This window comes from Eurosta solidaginis, chromosome 2 (genome assembly GCF_040869045.1).
Source record: "Eurosta solidaginis isolate ZX-2024a chromosome 2, ASM4086904v1, whole genome shotgun sequence".
NCBI classification, from domain to species: Eukaryota; Metazoa; Arthropoda; class Insecta; order Diptera; family Tephritidae; genus Eurosta; species Eurosta solidaginis.
Genome location: NC_090320.1, coordinates 279,220,275 through 279,235,931, shown reverse-complemented (window position 1 = coordinate 279,235,931; position 15,657 = coordinate 279,220,275). Strand labels below are relative to the sequence as shown.

General features: G+C 36.5%; 1 long non-coding RNA gene across 1 annotated transcript in view; it reads left to right on the top strand.

Annotated features, from left to right (window-relative positions):
* Positions 1-15,382, top strand: part of LOC137242815 (uncharacterized) — a 28,438-nt gene extending 13,056 nt beyond the window's left edge. Inside the window, exons 2-3 of the long non-coding RNA XR_010950368.1 lie at positions 13,790-13,940; positions 14,010-15,382. This is a non-coding gene — a long non-coding RNA (uncharacterized lncRNA). The remainder of the gene's footprint in view (positions 1-13,789; positions 13,941-14,009) is intronic.
* The last annotated feature ends 275 nt before the right edge of the window (positions 15,383-15,657 follow it).

The following is a 15,657-nucleotide window of genomic DNA, read 5'->3' as shown; positions in this document are numbered from 1 at the left end:
AATGCATTAATGTGATGGTGTGGTGACATAAGGTCAACGGCCATAAGGTCAATTGGCCTTATTACCACTTTGAATGGCCATAAGTTTGATTGAAACTTTGCACACGTATCAAGGCTCAATGACAGTGCATTAATGTGATGGTGTGGTGACATAAGGTCAACGGCTATAAGGTCAATTGGCCTTATTACCACTTTGAATGGCCATAAGTTTGATTGAAACTTTGCACACGTATCAAGGCTCGATGGCAATGCAATAATGTGATGGTGGGGTCACATAAGGTTAACGGACATAAGGTCAATTGAACTTGTTACCACCCCAAATGGTCATAAATTTGAAACCTTGCACATAATGCGAAAAACGCATTCCTTTATTAATGGTAGAAGTGGATGCATGGCACATCTACGAAAGAGCATACTGGAGCCTTTTTTTATTATTAACACGCTTTTATTAGCTTGGCCTGTATGTAACGGAATTTTTGAGCTTAATTTTCAGCGGTTTCTATATTTCTGATTAATTTGAAACTTTGCATACGTATCAAGGACCGATGACAATGCATTAATCTGATGGTGTGGTGACATATGGTCAACGGCCATAAGGTCAATTGGCCTTATTACCGCTTTGAATGGCCATAAGTTTGATTAAAACTTTGCACACGTATCAAGTCTCGATGACAATGCATTAATGTGATGGTGTGGTGACATAAGGTCAACGGCCATAAGGTCAATTGGCCTTATTATTTGAATGGCCATAAGTTTGATTGAAACTTTGCACACGTATCAAGGATCGATGACAATGCAATAATGTGATGGTGGGTTCACATAAGGTTAACGGACATAAGGTCAATTGAACTTGTGACCACCCCAAATGGCCATAAATTTGAAACCTTGCACATTATGCGAAAAACGCAATGGCTCTAGCCCTTGGTCGTGAGGGGATATCACGCGCCTCCATTACCTTGAGGCGCGCGCCCGGATATACCACCCCTATCAGCGTGACGGCGGCCCTATAGAGGTTGCCCGACCTGGCGTCGTCACAGGCAATTAGCTTGACATTGTCCTGGAACCACCCTGCATCGGTGTAAGATGGCGGTGGACCAGGGTTGTCTTTTTAACCTTAACGGCCTCCGTAGCGAGCGCGGCCTCGATCCACTTCCACTGTTGTTTCGGGATCCTGCCATCTTCGCTGCCCTCGTCTATAATGATCTGCCGACCCTTGGCAATTTCGTCGAATGACCGCGTCCAGCCTCCCTGCGTCTTGGCCCTTTTCGGTGCCGTGGGGTTGGATTCATCCATGGACCGCTGGCGTTTCGACGTTTCATCACTCTCGACTAAAACTTTTAAAATTACTTGAACTAAAAAATTAAAAATAAACAATTGTTTAAAAAAACTAAAAAAACACGCAATATAATTTAATTCACAGTAAAAAGCGTGATATTGAATGGTACAATCATTCTATTGGCAACTATCTAAGAGGAAATATATGAAATGTAGTCAAATGCACCCTATGCTTTTTACTCTGAATTAAATTATTCTGTTAATAACTTAAATTTTATTATAATATTATTTTGAGGTGATTAACTAAAAACGATTGTTTGACCTTCTACTACGGTTATATAAACTCTTTTTAATTGAAAATTATTTTCTATTTTTTAGTTCGGTTTGCTATAAAAGCGTGTTTTTTAGTTTTTTTAAACTATTATTTATTTATGAAGGTATCCTCAATTCTTTTCGAAATTTTCGTTTTGTGTCGCACTTACATATTACATATCTATATATATAAAAAGAAGTGTACATTTTGATTGTCACTCCATAACTCGAGAACGGCTCAACAGATTGCCATGAAATTTTTAGAAAAGATACAGGAAGGAGAGGTGATGGTTAGTTGATTTTGAAATCCCAAATCGGTTTAGCCATATATATATATAAATCAAATCCTGTGTGTGTGTGTGTTCGCTATGGAAACGTATTTCCCACACAGGGAAAAATAATTTCGATATATAAAAGGGGCGCGGCACCTCCCATACAAATGGAATCTTTAGTAATGCATAACTTTGAAGATATACATGCCAGAACATTGAAATTCAGTAAGGAGTTATATGAGGTCAATCCCTAACACCACCAAGAAAAGGCGGAATTGGGAAAAAGGGGGCGTGGAACCTCCCATTCAAATGGAATCTTTGGTACTGCATAACTTTGAAGGTATACACGCCAGAACATTGAAATTCAGTAAGGAGTTATTTGAGGTCAATCCTTAACACCACCAAGAAAATATGGAATTGGGAAAAAGGGGGCGTGGCACCTCCCATACAAATGGAATATATTATACTGCATATATCTGGATGTCGTAATGGTAGGATAATTAAAATTGGTAAGGAGCTATGTGACGTTAAGTCCTAAAACCTCCAGTAAAATGTGGAATGGGGAAAAACTGTGGCTGCCGTACAAACTTAAGTTATTTTAACACCTAAAATTTGACTGCATTGTTGAGTTTAGCTGTTATGCCTTTTGGACGTTTAATAATCTGCCGGTGTTAAAAAAATTTTTTAGCTTCAGTCTATCTACATCTTCTATAAAAATCAAATTCTGTGTGTGTGTTCCCTATGAAAACGTGTTTCCCATACATCAATCATCACCAAATTTTGGCTCGAGGTTCCTACGATCAAGACGAAAGTTTTTCATATTTCAGAACTAAGAATTTTAAATTTAAATGTTTTTGTTTTTTGGCTATGCGAAAGAACTATCTTAGCTCCCAAGCATGATCATGTTAACAAAATCAATGATCGCTTTCAAAATCAATTTCCTGGTGAAGTGACGAAATATAAATCGATCGACACAGTTACAGGTGAAGATAAAATTGTGAATTATCCAAATGAATTTCTATACTCCTTAGAACCAAAAGGAATGCCTGCGCATATATCAACTTTGAAAATTGGCTCACCAGTCATACTTCTTCGGAATGTAATCAAAGCAACAATCATCAGGGGTAAAAGCAATACAATAATATAAAATAAGATACAGGAATAAAATGTTTTAACAGAAAATTTCACCAAATATGTGTACAAAATTCAATTCAATTTACAGAACAATAAATTAAATTATCAACAAACAAAACAGAAAAAATAACGCAACATCCATTCGATCTCGGACGTTGCAACGTGCGCCTAGTAAAGCTAGTGTATTTATATAAAATTAAACTCGGGACAGCGCCAATTGCATACCTAACGGGTGGTGTGGAAAAAGCAAATTTTCAATTCAATTCAAATTGAAGAAAATGCACTCAAAAAGTATAACGTCTTATGTCAAATTCAAAATTTTAATGAGAAATTTAAGTAAGTTGGACCAGTTTGCTATATTTTCAATCACTGTTCAACTATTAACACATTATTGCACTACCCCCAACACTGGATGCACTAACTGAGTTGAAAAAAATACAAGTTGGTCGAATTTCGACCACAGGCGATACTAGTTTATATTATTACAGATTAAGTAGTTTTTTAGTTTAAGTTGAAAAGCGTACTTGGAGTCCGAGAAATCAATATCCAAAACATTTGAGAAGCAATTGATTTCTGATAGGGCTCTGTTAATTGGCGCTTTTGAGTTACAAACAGTTCTACTCAGCCCTATAAAAAGATTTCAAAACGGCGGAAGTTTTTACAGGGAGTATTTAAGCATAGTCTTTCAAGAAGCAACGCTCAGTAAATTTTATCCGTGAAAATATCGAATATGAACAACGAGGCCAAAAGAGTTCTGCGCTTGTTTAGGAATAGTAAGGATAATAGTTGGTAACGAGACTCATAGCGCGAAGCGCATACAGATTTTTTGTACCAGCTCCAGGCGATTAATGTAAACTGCGTAGTAAGGACGCCAAATGAAAGCCGCATACTCAAGTTTGGACCGTACAAAGGACGAATATAAAGCTTTGAGTGTGTAGGGTTCAAAGAAGTTTGCCGAATGGCGTATAATAAATGCAAGCATTGAAAGCGTATTGGAAATTGTGAAGCTGACGTGAGTGTTAAAATTAAATTTTGAGTCGAAGTATACACCCAAGTCTTTAACTTCAAAAGTCGTGCGAAGAAAAGTGTCTGAAATCTGATAGGAGGTATGAAGTAGCCTCAACAGTTTACTATACGTCACAGTGTGACACTTACCTATATTAGGGAAGAGACAATTCTTGACGCACCAGCTATAAAGCTTATTAATCTCAGATTGAATAACAACGAACGGCATCATTATAACAACTGATCTCAGAATAGATCTTGAGATCATCAGCATAAAGCAGAAATTTGGTAGATGAGAAGCAAGAACTAATGTCATTAATGAACAAGATAAATAGTAAAGGGCCAAGAATACTACCTTGGGGCACTCCAGAGGTGGCCCAAAATGATTTCGAATAAGCACCTTCAATATTTACAACATTACACTCTGGCAACTCTGTTCGTGTGAAGTATTGTTTAAAAGTGAGCGCGTAAATAATTCAAAATTTAATCATTTCTGTCGAGAATTTAAGATAAACTTTCAAAAGTATCAAAATCTCTAGCAACTCCCAAAGTGTGGAGCACGGAGTGCAGCTGAAACTCATAATTTGTAGTGAATTTAATGAGAATCACAATTGTCATAATACAATAACAACAGTGGTACAACAAAGAAAGTTTGATAATATACATAGCTACCAACAACTGAAAATCTCCCGCCAATTCCTGCGCAGAAAGCTTTCAGTAATTCAACAATCGCATTCGCGCCATCTATCGGTTGATAGCCTAAAATAAATTATACCATCTACGCCTGTGCTGCCACCTGGTTCCAACTCATCTATTTTTTGGAGTATTTTTTTGGAACACTATGTCACAAAATTCTGGAAAGCGTCGTGGCGAGACCTTGGGCAATGAAGCTGAAACAATTAAAAAGGCTCCTCGTCTAAGCGATACATCTCCTAACCTCATCCGTACAATCGACCAACGACTCATAAAGTACAATGACTCGTTGTCCAATAAAATAATGGAAGCTGAAAAGCGTATGATGGAGTTTACATGCAGAAAACTGGAAGATAAATTTGAAGGCCTGAAGAAGGAGTTAAACGAGTTAAGTGGTAGAATTAATCGCATGGAGGGTATGTTTGAGAGGATTGGGCACCTCGAAAATGAAATAGCCACACTAAAACAGAGAGTATGTAAGCAGGAAAACTTTATATCCAAGCAAGAACTCCAAATTGCTGCATGCGACGTCCGAGTTCATGGGATTCCCTTCGAGGAAGGGGAAAACTTACAAAAGATTTTCCACCACCTCTGCTTCACGCTAAACTTACAGCCACCCCCCCTAAAAAGTGTTTTTCGGCCGAAACGCAAACTACCCCACGGTACGGTTGATCCCGCCGTTATCATTAAATTTTACACACCTGCGGACCGAAATACGCTGTTGAAAACGATTGCGAGCTTCAGGCGCCACAACAACACCAAAGGGCTGCGACTCGTGCATGTGGGAATAAATTCCAATGAGCCTATCTTTGTTAATGCATCGCTGACCAAAAACAACTATGAGATCTTCAAGGCTGCGATCCATCTAAAGAAGAGGAAAAAGGTTTCATCGGTGTTCACAATGCGGGGTGTGGTGCATATAAAGCGAAAATTCGGCGACCGACCCGAAGCAGTCCCCAGCCTGAGTTTTCTCGAGAGTCTCGACCTGGAAAACAATACTTCCTTTCGTGAAGACGTCACGCCGGTTGCGAACAACGCCCTGGACGGCCACCAAAGGCTTAACTAACAGCCCCCTGCTAATAAATATTTCTCTTTGCTCTCTTCTAATCTATTCCTTCTCTGTCTTTTTCTCCACCTACAACATCACAAAATCATTAATTATGTTGTTAGCCAAATTCAGTGTAAATCATTCACTTAATTATTTTTATAATGTTGGTCTGCGATAATGAGTCCCCGAGTTCCAAAGACTGTCTATCTACTTTGTTGCGCATAGTCAGTAAAAAAGCCAACGGGCTGAAAGTTATTCATATCAATGCGCAAAGCCTTTATAAAAAGCTTGACGAGTTGAGGTTTCTGTCAGAAGGCTCCGATATTGATGTCATATGTGTTTCAGAAACATGGTTTTCTTCGTTTCATAGAAATGATATGGTGAAGATAAATGGCTACCAACTTTTCAGAGTTGATAGAAGTGGTCATGGTGGTGGTGTTGCGATATATGTAAAAAGTAGTGTGTCCTGTAAATTGTGTTGTTGTTCTAGTCCAGGTGATCCTGTGGAATATGTGTTTGTTCATATGTTTTCTGATAATAATAGTAGGCTTCTTATCGGCTGTGCATATAGACCGAATCGACTAATAGATTTTTCCGCGTTTATTGAATTTCTTCAATCGTTACTATTAGACTATGACAATATTATCATCGCTGGAGATTTTAATAGTAACCTACTGGTGGATGCCACTTTAAAACAAAACATGGAATCTCTGGGACTTTTTCCCACAAACTGTGCTATACCAACGCATTTCACAAATACTAACTCTTCTCTATTAGATTTATTTTTTGTCAATGATCTTCATAAAATGATTCACTACACGCAACTATCCGCCTCCTGCTTCTCAAAACACGACCTGATATTCCTAAACTACAACTTCCAAACATCATGTAGGCCAAGTTCGTTCGCGTATCGCGATTACAGAAGTATAGATTATTATTCCCTTGCTGAGTCCGTTGAGTCGGTTGAATGGAGCTTGATTCGTACGTTAACATCGGTTGATGACCAGACAAAGTTTCTGCAGGATAATATAAATAAGTTATTCGATGATCACGTTCCACTAAAAATAAAAACACTTAAATACAAGAATAGCCCTTGGTTCAATGCTACATTAAAACACCTTATCCACCTTCGTAACCAAGCCTACTCACGGTGGAAAAGGTACAAAACAGTCGAAGCGCATAGCTGCTTTAAAACAGCTCGGCTTATTGCAAACAAAGCCATAAGGCTGGCCAAGGCAAATTATTTTAAGTTTAAGTTTAGTTCTGCTTTGAATACAAAGGAAAAGTGGAACAAAATCAAACAAATAGGAATTGGTAAGCCCAAAAGTGACCTGTCTCATCCCCCTGATGTCGACATCAACGAAATAAATAATACTTTTGTAAGACTACCAAACTCAGCCGACAATGTGTGTATTGATAACTACTCCGTGCGTGTTAATGTTGACACTAGCCCTTTCGAGTTTGTTTGTGTCGATAATTGTGATGTTATCCAAGCCATACTTTCTGTGAAGTCTAACGCAATGGGGCTTGATGGTATATGTTCAAAGTTTTTAAAAGTCATTCTTCCCAAAATCCTTCCCCACATTACTTACTTGGTCAACTCAATTTTGACGACCGGTGTCTTCCCAATATACTGGAAAGCTGCAAAAGTTATTCCAATCCGTAAACAAAATAATGAGTATCGACCAATAGCCATACTCTCTTTCCTCTCTAAGGTCGTTGAACGTATTCTACATGGGCAAATCGTATCATATGTACATGAATACAAGCTCCTGTCAGATAGTCAGTCCGGTTTCAGGTCAAAGCGGAGCTGTACAACGGCACTATTATCTGTGACAGAAGAAATTCGTGAGCGAGTGGATGAAAGTTACATTGCCTTCTTAACACTTCTTGACCACTCCAAAGCTTTCGATTCTGTAGACCACACTCTGCTCTGTAGGAAGCTGGAAAACCTATTTAACTTCTCTGGTCATGCAGTTGCCCTTATAAGATCATATCTTGGCGATAGGACTCAAGCAGTATGTATAGATGGTGAAAAGTCTGACTTCCTTCATGTCTTAAGAGGCGTCCCTCAAGGCTCTATCCTGGGTCCTCTGTTATTTGTTCTGTACATCAATGACTTACCCGATGTCCTTAAGTATTTTAATGTTCATATCTACGCTGATGATGTGCAGTTATTTACGTGTTGTCCTCGTGATCAAACTAGCTTGTGCATAAGTAACTTAAACCACGATTTGAATCAAATATTTTCATGGGCTGCTATGAATGGCTTATGTATAAACCCGAATAAGTCAAAATGTATTGTTATTCATAGAAGGTCTTTTCCCACTAATGATTTAGAGAATGTAGTGTTCGACAATTCCGTTATAGAATACGTAGATACGGCGAAAAACTTAGGTGTAATTTTTAACAAAACATTGACATGGAAAGACCATATTTTTAGAACGGTTGGGAAAGTGTATGGAATGCTTCGTACACTATGGTTAACACAGTATTTCACGCCTTTGCACATACGACTACTTCTGGCTAAAGCGTACTTAATACCTACGCTACTCCATGGTTGTGTGATTTACTCAAACTGTGACTATCTGTGCAAGAACAAACTAAATGTTGTTTACAACAACATTGCTAGATATGTTTATGGGTTGAAAAGATTTGACCACGTATCTCAACATGCTGAAAGGTTGCTAAACATTTCTTTCGAAAATCTTTTAAAAGTCAAAACACTGTCCTTCCTCCATAAATTGATACACACGAAGGAACCTGACTATCTATATCGTAAGCTTATTTTTCTGCAATCATCAAGATCGGTGCTTCTTCTTAAGCACATCAGATACCGCTCGCTAACCTCTGAGCGCCAATTCTTTGTTACTGCAATACGTCTTTGGAACTCGCTACCTACTAGTCTTCGACTCTTAAGTAATGCTCTGCACTTCAGAAAAGAGCTAACATCATTTTTTAACGACTCTTAAATTGGATCTCAAATTGTTGTTGTTAAAATGTTCATTTCTAAGTCCTTTTCCTTTCTCTGTGTCTTCTTTCTTTGTTTGTTAAATACTATTCAATCTATAACCAGCCAAAGGTTATCATCACTACTGCTGTCTTTTAATATTTATTAACTACTTTTCTTTAGTTTTAAGATTTACATTTACATACATAAATATTTCACTATTGTCCGCTATATTTAATTTAATTTGATTAATCTAATTTATTATTATAAATGTTCAATTTTTATAGCTGCTATTCATGACTAGCACTGTTAAATAATTTGTCAAAATTGTTGTGCTAGGAACAAATTTTCAAATAAATACATACATACATACATACATACATACATTACTTCTGTTGTGCAGGTAAGATTTAATCCACTGTAGAAAGGTAGAGTGGAACCCATAGCAAGCTAATTTCGCAATTAAAATTTTATGAGAAATTTTATCGAATGCCTTGAAGAAGTCTAAGTATATTGTATCAACCTGAAAACCCCGCCTAAATGCCGTGTAACAATCCTAAGAAAAGACAGCGAGGTTAGTTATCGTGGATTTAGCCGATGGTGCAATTACAAGGTGACTGACGTTGGCAGCTTCTCTTTCTAATCCGCCATCTTGAACTCCCACTCTGAAATTCAATTTGCCTCTTTGCAAAACTACTTTTTCAATCAGAGGAAAAATCGTAGTAAAAACCACACAAATAAATTTTCCTGGAAAAATATGCAACGGCATCACTTTTTTCTCTAATTCTGTTTTGTGTTGACTTTTATATGATTCGAAGTTGTGACAATTTTCATAAAATAATTTTGTTTATCTAGCAAAATTATAGAAATTTGAACACTTTTGATACAAAATGAAGGTATTTTGTTTGAAATTATAATTATAATACGCACTAAAATGATTCTCCTAATTTGGGTCATCTGCTTTTCCTTTCCAGGTGTTTTTTTTCCTGTTTTTACCGTTCTAAGGCGTCTTCCAAAAGTACTTCTTCATCCTATCGCAACATGGTCGGAAGTCGAAACTATCGCCATGCCAATATCTCAGAGGTTGCAAAATTGTATTGCCAATTCATTGGGTGGGAAATCGTTTTAGAGGCTTTATTTTTATTGGGCCAGGTACACCTTTGTTAACCCTCGCGTTAGAGTCGGCAAGTGTGTGGTTTTATATACAAGTAGAAGTGGTGTTATGTACCTAGTGGCAGAGGTAGTGCTTGTATGTGCATTGCAAGCGCTTGTACAATGCAATATTCTTTATCGGTAGTGCGTAGATTAATGTCATAAAGAACTACACCCGGATCCCACACCAAATTTAAGCGTATATACCTCGATCTGCGAGCAATAGTGTACTAGGGTAAAATTATCAGCCCTACCTCCCATCAGATGCATGGCAAACTATAGGAGCACACTGGTATTTTCATCGTCAGCGCCTCGGTATCTTGAAAAGGAGCTGTCGCTGCTCATTTAAACGTCCGAGATAGCGAAAGTTATTTCGGCAAAGTAGCTGCTTATTCTACGACCAGCTAACTTTAATATTTAAATTAACCGGCAGCATTAGGGCAGGAGTGTGGTCTTCATTAATTTTCCCCATAGAGTGCGCTGTTTATTCTTCTTATAATTGACTAGCAGACCCGGCAGCCCTAAATTTGGTCTATCTGCATACGTTTTAATAAGCTTTTTCCGTCTAACTCTGCCCTCCCCCTCTTCACTTTTTCCTAATCCTTTTATTCACTCCTTTCTCCGTCTTTTCTCATCATCTATCTCTATCTTCGTCTCATTTTATGTATTTCTCAGTCTCCTTATTCTTCTTTCTTTGCTTCTCTCTCTTCTTCTCATTCTTGTTCATCCCTTATTACCAGTCCCAGAGAGTAGTATGCATTTTGTTCCAGTCCCATTCCGAGTCCCAGTCCCAGTCCCACTCCGAGTCTTAGTCCCAGTCCCAGTCCTAATCCCAGTCCCAATCCGTCTCTAGTCAACTTCCCGGAAGAAAGGATCGTAAATACTAATATGGGCAAATTTATATACCAAATTTCAAGCAAATCGAATAGGAAGTATGTAAATAGGTAAATTTCGGCTTCGCATGCATGTTTATCAGTTTTGCCAGGTTGATGCGACTAAATCAAATATCACAATGAAAATTACTTTGAAGCTCTCAGCAACAGCTTTCATTTGATATCCATATTACACACACATTCTAGGGGTATCCGGGTCCACGTTTTGCCCTATATATCGAAACCCTAGTCACCCAGCGGTATAAAGCTTACTCTGTACTAAAGCATACATCAGCAGCTTCAATTTGATAACCGTAGTGTAAAAACAGGTCCTAGTGTTACCCTGATCCACGTTTTGGCCTATATCTCGAAACCCAAGTCACCAATAGGTATGAAAATTACCCTTTACTAAAGCACTCATCAACAGCTTTCATTTCTTTTCCATATTCTATAAACACATTCTAGGGGTGCCCGGGTCCTTTATTTGGCCTATATCTCGAGACCCTAGTCACAAAGGGGTACGAAAAATACATCGTATCAAAGTACTCATAAACAGCTTTCATTTGATTCCCATATTGTACAAACTCATCCCAGGATTACCCAGGTCCACGTTTTGATCTCAAGACCGTAGCATTTGTGCGTCGATCGCAACTAAACCTATGTAATAACCACCGCGTGAGGTATATGCAACTTATGTGAAAGTTTGAACAAAATCGACCGCCGCATCTTTTCAAACACCTGCGACCAACTAACACACATTTTAGCCTTTCTTTTTATATATATTGTGACGATTATGAGTGACACTAAGTGATCCTCACATCCCTAGTCTGATGCTAAGTAAACAAAGTCACAACAACAATGAAGCAGACAGTCACTTTTTATCTACATAAACGAATCAATCATTATGTTTGCACATATGTAGGAACACGCAGCTGAGAAGCAAGGCACAATCACATGCATATATCTGAGATACTCCTGAAAGTATGCAATGAGTGAAGCTATAAAATGGTGCAATTGTACTTACAGCTGAGAAATTTGAGAGCTGATGGCCAACTAGTAGATTCTGGAAATGGAAGCGCCTAGAAGATGCGAACAAGGTAATCAGAGAGTATAAAAGGCAGCAAATGTAGAGGCGCTAAAATTCAGTTTAATTTGAGCTATCAATCAGTTTGGTTATTAAGCAAGCTAGTTGCAAAGTATAAGTGTTATTGTGAAGTACTTTAATAAAGGCCATTTTTCCATTATTCAATATTGGTGTTATTTATTCAACAGTTTAGCAATACGAACGTTAGCAGAAGATTGCAAATAAGGGGAATTGCAGTAAATTCGTTACAATATAGACTTTGCCCTTCGGAACACACACTAAGCGACGCATCTCTGCTTTTGCTATAAAAAGTTTCTGAGCGAGAACTTAGCGGCCCTAGCAGATGCAGTTTGGAGTTTGCATAAACCATACAAGGCCGGCCACTTAGAGATATATCTCTATCATTTCTTCAAATGCTTCTTGTACCAAATGTTCTTGAATTCATGTGTAGTATGGCAAACTTGAAGGATATTCGGAGAGCCTGCCATAAACTTGTATTAATATTTTAATGAAAAATTTAAAAAATGCACTTAGTGCTTTGATACAAAAAAGTACCATATTTAATACTATTTCACAAAACGGCCTCTTCTGTTCTTCCCCTTTCTCCCAACATTCGTATTGTATGGGAGTTTTCAAAATGAGCTGTCACTACATATACCACCTTGTCTTTATTACATCATGGATCTAGCCGGGACAAAACCATGTTGATTGACGCAAATCAAGTTTGTCTTTGACGACACATTCAAAAAGCTTCGAAGTTGTAGACAGTTGAAAATAAAATATAAAAAAATAAAAAATATATATAAAAAAAAGAATTGAATATTCTAAATGGCTTATGTCTAAAAAATTAGTTAACATCTTTGCTTATAATGATTCAGTTAAATTTTCTATTGTTGATTATATGAATTGTAAATCTAGCTATTCCTCTATTAATAAAAAATATAAGTCAATTTTTGATAATATTGATGTGCTTATTCTTGATTTCTGATAAAACTTTGCCTATTATAAAATGGTTGCTGCCAAATAATATTATTAAATATCATTATAATGAAATTTGAAATGATTATAAATCTTGTAATTTTAAAATTTTTTATACTGATGTGGTATTTTTAAACACAGCTGTACTTGTACACAGGTTATTTATTATAACTTTGATTGCATAACGGTTGGTTGTACAGGTATAAAGAAATCGAGATAGATATAGACTTACATTTATCAAAAGCATCAGTATCGAAAAAAAATTAGATTGAGCCATGTACGTCCGTCCGTCTGTCCGTTAACACAATAACTTGAGTAAATATTGACATATCTTCACCAAATTTGGTACACGAGCTTATCTGGACCCAGAATAGATTGGTATTGAAAATGAGCAAAAAAAAATAAAATAAGCTATATCTTTGCCAAAAATATCAATGGTATTTAATTTCCCAAGTGGATTTATAACAATAAATAGGAAAAAATTCAAATTTAAAAAATTTGGGAATGGTACCGCCCCTTTTATGACTAAGCAATTTTCTGTGTTTCGGGAACCATAACTCGAAGAAAAATTAGTTCAGAATAGAACCATATGTATATGTATTATTGCGCAGCCTTGTAACACTATTAAGCACATAAAACAAACAACAAAAGCATTTCAAGTGTACAGCTGGTATGTAATTTTCGGTTTCACCCGAACTTAGACTTCCTTACTTGTTCATTTAAATAATGGATTAGACGTTTATTTTAATTTATCATTTAAGCTTCTTCTTCTTTTGGTGAATTGTTAGCCTTTGTTAAGAATTGCTCTAATACAGCTATTTTTACTGATAGTTTAGTTTGATGTCAGAATTTTAACTGGTCACACATATGTAATGATAAATCATATTTACACAAAATTGGAGTTTTCAGTTCTCCTTATTGTAGGTGTGGTTTGATTGATGATGTATATCATAAGACTATTAGAAGTTAATATGATATTTTTATTAATAATTTTTCTTTTAATTATATTTTGAAGGGTGTGAGAACACAGCATCCTAAAGCACTTGGTATATATGCGCCGCGTTTGGCTTGCTTGGAAATTTGGGCGTTACAAAATTGACCAAAGGTGGCGGCATTTACGGCCACAAAGAGTGGAGAATTAACATACAAGATGCATGGTTTGAAGGGTGAGTAGACTGTAGTAAAAAGGGAAAAAATGTATAACAATTTGTGCGCAACATTTTAATTATTTGCAGGCATGCCAACTGGTTTGAAAGTAAAATCCTCCACACCAAATTATTGCCTTTTCTTGGATCCAAGTGATAATAGCGTTAAAGAATTGCAAATGCCTTTTCATTTTGCTTTTTAGTGAATTAAATTCAAAAACTTCTCGTGATATACATCTAATTCGTCGTCTCGAAAATCTTTTACGCGATTTGGAAAGCAACGAAGCCAATGATGATGAATTTGCGAAAGTAGCCGCCGACTTTCAAACAGTTGAAGTGCGTCAACAATGTTTAGATATGTTAAAGAAAAATAAAAAAATAAATCCACATGCTTTTGCGTTAACAATGTGTGGCGCACCCACTGAGGCAGACGTCGGCGGCGACGATATTTGCAACAACCTAAACGAAGAGCATACAAATTTTCAAATTATTGTAGATAATTATGAAGGTTTAACAAAATTGTATTTAATCATCAAGCAACCGACTGAGGCAGAGTTTGATGATTGTTTAGATTTAGATGATTGTGATTTGGTGGCAATCAATCAAAATAGATTTATAATGAGTTTGTTTGAAAATAAGACTTAATAGAAAATAACAACTTAATTTATCACACTTTCAATGAATATAACCAAAACTTTTTATTAAATCGCAATCATCAACATTTTTTTGTAGATAATACAATAAAAATATCGCCATTTCGACTGCTGAGTGGAATTTCACCTTATCTCAGCCACCATTTCGAAAACGCGCTACCTTTGCATAAATTTAAAATGTTTTGACGTGAGCTGGGGCATTTATACAAAAAATTCTGTAATGCCCGAGATAGGCCGATGTTCTACTCAGCAGTCATATATGTATGTAATACACCAATATTGCTATAACAATATGTGCGCAATTAGTTTTTAATTCACGAAGCATTTTATAGTAGCAGCTTAAGTTTTACAATTAAAAACTATAATTAAGGTACATTTTCTCATGGAAAAGAAAAACGAACACATTTTAACAAAAATATATCAGCACTCAGATGTTTGCGAGTGTACCCTCTCTGTACTATTTATTTAGAAGTATTACATACATTTACGACAGCATTTAATTTATAATAACACTTATGAACATCCCGTAACTCGTTTTATATAGCGTTGGGCATAACTTTTAGTAGATAAATCTGTATTAAAATTTTAACCATGAACGGATCCCACCACAGCACAAAGAGCTCCGTCCACAACGCCCGCTGCTCGAGGATCTCCTGCCGCAACGGTTGAATTTTTCGGAAATTAATTTCAGTTTAAAGACTTTTTCAGACACTTGTTAAATATTACGTAAACCAAGATAAGTTTTGTGAGCGTTATTTATACATTAGTGCATAGTGTGAATAAAAAAAAGCAGATAATTCTAGAAGAAAATTTCCATGTGATTTGTTTATATATTTGCACAGTTGAATTGTGTTATTGATTTGAGAAAGGCTATGTGGTATGTATACAATAAGTAGAAACTTCTAGATTTCAGAAATGGGCACAATCCAAATATTTTGAAAAATTTGGCTTTTTCAACAGATTGTCATTTGTTTATATATTTGCACAGTTAAATTGTGTTATTGAATTGAGAAAAACTAAGTGATATGTGTGCAATAAGTAGAAACTTCTAAATCTCAAGAAATGGGCACAATACAAACATTTTG